At 50.6% G+C, this 6,725-nt stretch overlaps 1 protein-coding gene across 6 annotated transcripts in view; it reads left to right on the top strand.

Annotated features, from left to right (window-relative positions):
- The first annotated feature begins 547 nt into the window (after nucleotides 1–547).
- The window catches only part of SEMA3F (semaphorin 3F), a 148,433-nt gene continuing 142,255 nt past the window's right edge, over nucleotides 548–6,725 (top strand). For 2 of the 6 annotated variants that reach the window (XM_087954991.1, XM_087954989.1), the window contains exon 1: nucleotides 548–1,262. The gene's annotated coding sequence lies outside the window, so the exon portion shown is untranslated. Of the gene's footprint in view, nucleotides 1,481–6,725 lie in introns of all 6 variants that reach the window. The other 4 variants (XM_087954988.1, XM_026673299.2, XM_026673300.2 and 1 more) reach the window with 4 other exon arrangements.

The following is a 6,725-nucleotide window of genomic DNA, read 5'->3' as shown; positions in this document are numbered from 1 at the left end:
CCCTAGATGATGATGATATTATTATTATTATTATTATTATTATTATTATTATTATTATTATTATTATTATTATTATTATTATTATTATTATTATTATTATTATTATTATTATTATTAAAGGAAAGTCCGAATTCCCCTTTCCGAAGCAAGCAGCGAACCGCGTATGTGCCCGAACGCGGGCGATTCCAATAATAAGAATAAATAGCTTGGGTTTGCGGATCCGGATCGCGTTGCTTTGCAAGTGGGCTGTAGATGGAAGGCGTCGCGCAGGACTGCTGGAACCGAACCTAAGCCGGCAGGAGGGGATGGGTGGAAGGAAGGAAGGAAGGAAGGCAGAGCCATGAGAGAGAGAGAGAGAGAGAGAGAGAGAGAGAGAGAGAGAGAGAGAGACGATTGCCAACCCACCTAGCCGACACCCAGAGCGCGCTCCTGGAATCCCGCGGCTTCCCGCGTCCGCCTGGCCAAGCCAAACCCAGCTGCAAAGGAGGGGCGGTACAGGTGGGAAAAAAAAAAAAAGAAGAAGAAGAAGAAGAAGGGGCGCGGCGGGGAGGGGAACGGCTACGGGTCCGTGCCCCGCTTGAGTGGCCGAGGAGGTGGGAAAGGGGCGGGGCTATGCAAATCGCAGGCAGTAGAAGCCAATTGACTGAATAGGCTTTGGGTGCTCAATGTGAAAGAGGGGGATTTGTAAGCATATGTGTGTAGAGGAGGAGGGTGGCGGTTTATTTCCCCCCCTTTTTTTCTTTTTTTTCTTTTTTTTTGTCCTTTTCCTTTTTTTTCTTTCTTTTTTCTTTTTTCTTTTTTGGCCAAGTGGGCAGGAGTGTCCACAATCATTAGTTTTTTTTGTTTTTTTAAATTATTCTTTCTTCCTGCCTTCCCTTCCCCTCCTTTCCGCCACCCACCCCCGCCGCCCTCCCCTTGCGCTCGTGCGCTCCTGGCGACCGGCCTGCAAGCAGCAAAGAACTTCGAAGGGGCAGCCCGCGAGTTCAGGCTTAGGCGAGGAGAAAGCGGCGAAGAAGAAAAAGAAAAAGACGACGAAGAAGAAGAAGTCAAGAGCACCGCTCGGAGCGCCTCGGAATCCCCCCCCCCCCCGATCTGACCGCCTTTTCTTAACTTGCTCCTTATGGATTGGGAGAAGAGAGCTGGGTTCAACTCCTGAATTCCTCCCCAAGTCCCCGAATTTGCACTTCGATCGGGGTGGCCGGAGGAGCGAAAGGAACGGGAAGGACGGGCGACGGTGGGACGTCGCTTTCCCAGGACAGCTGGTAAGAAATGCCCGCTTGGCACCGATAAAAGCCTGGGATCTTCTCTCTCTCCCTCCCTCCCTCCTTCCCTCCCTCTCCTTTCCCCCTCCAGCCCTCTCCCCGTTCTGGGTTGGCGGAGCTGGGAGCGAGCGCTTCTCGGCTCCTCCGAGGCGAGAGCCGAAACGACTTGCCTTGGATCGGCGGCGGCGGGTTTCGCTCCGCTTGCAGGCGGAGTAAAGGTACGTCTGCCCGCGGGGAAGGATTAAGCGCATAAAGAGATTTCTCTCTGCCGCTCATCGCCAGCCCGCGCCTTCCAGCTTTTCCACCTTGGTCGCCTCACTTCCAAATGAGCGAGCCCGGCTCCGTCGGGAGAACAGCTGGGCGGCTCTCTCCGTCTCGGCAAAGGGACGGGACGGGACGGGACGGGGGGCGCCGCGGAGCCGAGAAGGGCGGGGAAGCGTCGCTCGGCGCGGGCTCCGGGGCTCCGCTGTCGGCACTGGTCCTTCCAACCTGGTGCCGGACAGCGAAGGGGACGATTGCCAAGCGGAGAGCGGGAGACCGACCGGTGGAGAGGAGGGAAAGAACTGTTTCTGATCGCAAACTTTCTGCGGCCTCTTCCCACCCGGTAAGTAGCTGGTTTTTGGCCCTCGTTTTACCTCCGTTGGGCCCGGAAAGTTGAGCAGAAATCCAAGAAAGAGGGGGGGTAGAGGAAGAAGGGAGCCGAGGCAGAATTCTGGACCGCTTTCACTCGAAGATGATTTAAAAAAAAAAAAAAAACTGAGATGGGATTGGAATCTTTATTAATATCTCTCGGCAAAAGTCGGTCCTTTGATGCCCCAGGAAAAAAGGGGGAGTCATATAGCAAGGTCTCTCCCTCCCTCCCTCTCCCTCCCTCCCTCTCCCTGTCTCTCTCCTGTCCCTCTCTGCTTTCTTTCCTTCCTTTCTTCCTCCTTCCTTCCCTCCTCTTCTTTTCTTTCTTTCTCTCCCTCCCTCTCTCCCTTCCTCCCTCTCCCCTCCTCCCTCTTCTCTTTCCTCCTCCCTCCCTCTCCCCTCCCCCTCCCTCCCTCTCTCTCCCTCTCCCCCTCTCCCCTCCCCCTCTCTCTCCCCCTCTCTCCTCTCCTCCCTCCCTCTCCCTCTCCCTCCTCTCCTCCCTCTCTCCCTCCCTCTCTCCCTCTCCCTCTCTCTCCTCCCTCCCTCTCTCCCCTCTCTCTCCTCTCTCCTCCCTCTCTCTCTCCCTCTCTCTCCCCCTCTCTCTCTCTGTGCTTAAGAACGAGGGCTATTCTGTATGTTTGCATAGGGTGATTTGGAGGGAACTCGGGAGGGTTAAAGTCCCGGAGTTGTGAGAAGTGCGGTGAACAGGCGAAGGGGCTGAACGGAGGAAGAAGCCAGATGACTTGAGAAAAGTATCACCTTTCCAAACCAAAAAGTATCGGGATTCGACGTCGGATCGCATTGAAAGCATACTTGGCGCGTGTGCACGTGTGCTTTCCGTGACTTCCGTGACTTCCGTGTAACCAAGCCGGCTGAAGTATTAAACCTCCCGAGTTAAGTCTCCCCGAGAGACCTCCCCTCTTAGGTAGATAAGCGCCGCCATAGCTTTTAGAAAGGTGGCGGCGTGGCGCCGCATCCGGGAGCCCCTTTCCTCGCCCGGTGCGCTCGCTCATCGCAAGTGGTCCCAGTCCAGAACAAGGAATCCCGTCTCGGATCTGAGATGCGGGGCGTTTACTCTGGGCCTGCGGGTCGCCGGGAGGAGGAAGAGGGGAAGGGAACTTGGAGGGCAGTTCTGTGTACCTGAGCGGGAAGTCGCGAAGCGCGGCTAGGTCTGGGGGTGAGGGTGCGATCACGCTGATGTTCCGGGTTTGGCGCAGGCTTGAACTCGTGAGGCTTCGGCAGAAACGAGCCGGGTAGGATCAGGCGGTCCAAGCGTCCCTATTCTCTCCCCCCCTCTCTCCCTCCCAGGCATTCTTCAAGGGGCGCCGCGAGGGAGGGAAGGAGCGGACGCGCTCCGAGTCGGCCGGTGCGCTTGGAAGGTTAGAGGCTCGTTTCACTTCGCCTGCTCGAACGTAGCCGAGGCTCGTTGTTTCTCTTGGCCCCCCTGAGAACAGGCAGCCTTCTGGCTTAAGATGCCGATGGTGCCGTCCCGTCACCCACCGAAGTGAAACAGGCTGGCGCTACGGCTCTCGCTCCACTCCACCCTTCCCCGCCGCGCGGGGATTCTAGAGAAAGAAGCCGGGCCGGCTGCCGAGCTCCGGAACTAGGCAGGCTCCGCCGCGCCCGCTGCTGGGCGAGTTGTTTTTTCTCTCGCGCCGCCGGCTGTCACTCGACCCGAGGGGAAAGCAACTGGTTTCCTCGGGGAGGGTTGGAGTGGGGAGGTGCGCCGCAGGAATTCGTGTTTCTCTTCAACCTTGCGTGAAAAGACCCGCCAAGAAACGCGGGTTACCATAAGCTTCGGGAAGTTCTCCTTAATTTATTTATGAACGGACCCATTATATTTGCGTGCATTAATGTATGAGAGGGAACAATAACGAGAGAGAGAGAGGAAGAGAGAGGGGGGGGAGGAGGGAGGGAGGGAGGGAGGGAAAGAAAGAAAGAAAGAGGAAGAGCGAGGGAGGGAGGAAGGAAGGGAGAGAGAGAGAAAGAAAGAAAAAGAAAGAGGGAGGGAGGGAAGGAGGAAGAAAGGAAGGAAAGAAAGCAGAGAGGGAGGGAGGGAGGAAGTCAGTCGACTTTCTTAGCAATTAAATGAAATGCAGGCAGGGCCTGGCTAATTCCATTTTTAAAGGTTTCCAAATCCACACTTCAACAACTCAATTGTGGACAAGTTTCAGGATCTTTTCAGGTGCCTTTTCTCTTGTCAAGCAAACCACCAAGTATTCGTGTTTTTTCTTCCTTCTCTTGAAAAGCCCAGTGTCCTGTGTGTGTGTGTGTGTGTGTGTGTGTGTGTGTACATTTTGCTTTAAAATAACAATGCAAAACACTGTGTTTTGTGGATTCAAGTCTTAATTAATTCAGCAAATAATACTGCAGCCTTTTAGAGCATGAATGAAAACGTCCAACTCCCATGGCAGGTGATTCCTTCCCTCCTCCATCCCTGTCCTGAGAACCCTCATTTTTCTCGCTGCAGCATGAATGGCAGACAGTTTTTTTTATGAATGAGATTTCAATAAGGAAAAGGATGTCTCTCCTGAACTCTACACATGGCAGGACATGGCTTTGAATAAATAAAAAAATGGGCTCCCTTGAGCTTCCAGTCTTGTTGCAGTCAACATTTGGGGAACTTTCACAGGAGACAGTTCAATTCATGGAACTGTTCAAATACTAGTCTGTTACAACAGCCAGCATAAAGCTCGGTTAAGTTGGACCCTTCTGTCAAGTTCCTCTGGTGCTGCGTATCACACACACACACGAGCAATATTCACATCTGGCACAAAACAGAACTCCAAGTAGATCTCTGTCTCTTTTTCCCCCCCCATTATTACACATGAACTGAAATTTCAAAAGAATACTCATTGTCTTAATATACAGTTAGCTTGAAAAACTTCGCAGGATCAACATACTCAATGTGGAAGTCATTAGGATCCACTCTGGGGGCCACTGGAATAATTGGAATCCCAAAAGGGGGAAAAAAACTGGAAAAGCCAATAAAAATCTGTCTGCAGTTAGTAACAAAGGTGGCTGTGGAATGCACTTTCCTTCTCAGTGTGTTTCTACACATAATACACATACAACATTTGGAAATTGATTACTATATAGGGCAGAGAATTATTTTGTATTTGCTCACCAGGTGCAAATTATCTCAAGACAAATAGCATGCATAGTTATGAAAAGTGGGACTTTGCAGTAGCTGGGTGGGGGGGAGGGGAGGTTGGCATTCCCAAATAACTCTGCCATTCCTCTCTCTTCAACTTGCATTGTGATTTTTTTCACTTAATTTTCAGTAGTCGCTCAACCAACACTAAATGTTCAGTCTTCATTGTGCTGATATTTTCCACTTGTTTTTTCTGCAAAGACATGGATTTCCCTCCTTCTGCTGATGCCGGCCTTTTATAGAAAAGGTGCCATTTTGGCTACATAAGGAGCCACATTCAAGGCATCCATACTGCCTTGCTTATTTATTAAACTAATTTAATTCCTCTGTTCCAGTGGTGGGATTCAAATTTTTTAACTACCGGTTCTGTGGGTGTGGCTTGGTGGGCGTGGCTTGGTGGGCATGGCAGGGGAAGAATACTACAAAATCCCCATTCCCTCCCCACCCCACTAACCTGCTTTCCAGCTCCTTTCTCCTGTGCAGGGCAACAAAAGAAGACCCAGCCGATCAGGTGGGACTCGGGAGGCAGAGAATAGATGGGGTGGGGCCAGTCAGAGGTGGTATTTGCTGGTTCTCTGAACTACTCAAAATTTCTGCTATGGGTTCTTCAGAACTGGTCAGAACCTGCTGAATACCACTTCTGCTTTGTTCATATTATAGAAAGTTTTAAGCTGGTTAGCAAAACTATAGAATCATCCTAATAAAGATAATACCCTCACAGATAGAGAGAGAGAGAGAGACAGACACAGAATAACACAACCAAAACATAGAATCACATGAAGCTGCCTGAGGTTAGCAAGAAAAACCCCTTCTTGATCTCCTGTGGATAACAACCATTCCTATTTCAACAAGCCCCCAAAACCAGCTCTTCCAAATTTGGGCAAAGTAGTGGCAGAACACTCTGAGGAGAACTGGATTGTCCATTCAATTTCTTCCCTCTAGATATTTCCTTTTTGTATTTACTTTATTGTTTTAAACTGATAGTACACTACTCAAAAACAAGAGCCAATTGGATGTAGGGCTAAGAAGGCAACAGGCTAGAAACCAGGAGACTGTGAATTCTAGCCTTGCCTTGGGCACAAAACCTTGGGCGACTTTGGGCCAGTCATTTTCTCTCAGACTTGGGGAAGAAGTCATGGCAAGCCACTTCCAAAAATCTATTGCTAAGAATATTGCAAGGGCTTGTGAAGGCAGTTGCCAAGAGTCAACACTGACTTGAAGAAATGCACACATGCATATACATACACACACACACACACACACTACCTTTAATCACATTAGAGTTGGTCAGTCTATAGGTTTTACAGATTACAGATTAACAGGATTGGAAGGGACCTTGTAGGTCATCTAGTCCAACCCCCCGCCCAAGCAAGAGACCCTACACCATTTCTGACAAATGGCAGTCCAATCTCTTCTTGAAAGCCTCCAGTGATGAAGCTCCCACAATTTCCGAGGGCAACTTCTGTTCCATTGGTTGATTGTTCTCACTGTCAGAAAGTTTCTCCTTATTTCCAGGTTAAATCTCTCCTTGTTCAGTTTCCATCCATTATTCCTTGTCTGGCCTGTAGGCACTTTAGAAAATAGCTTGACCCCTTCCTCCCTGTGGCAGCCCCTCAAATATTGGAAGACCTCTATCATGTCTCCCCTGGTCCTTCTCTTCACTAGACTAGCCAAGCCCA

Source organism: Notechis scutatus, chromosome 2 (assembly GCF_049901735.1).
Source record: "Notechis scutatus isolate UNSWTSFEM ecotype Mainland chromosome 2, rNotScu1.2, whole genome shotgun sequence".
Classification (NCBI taxonomy): domain Eukaryota; kingdom Metazoa; phylum Chordata; class Lepidosauria; order Squamata; family Elapidae; genus Notechis; species Notechis scutatus.
This window is presented reverse-complemented; position numbering and strand designations above follow the sequence as displayed.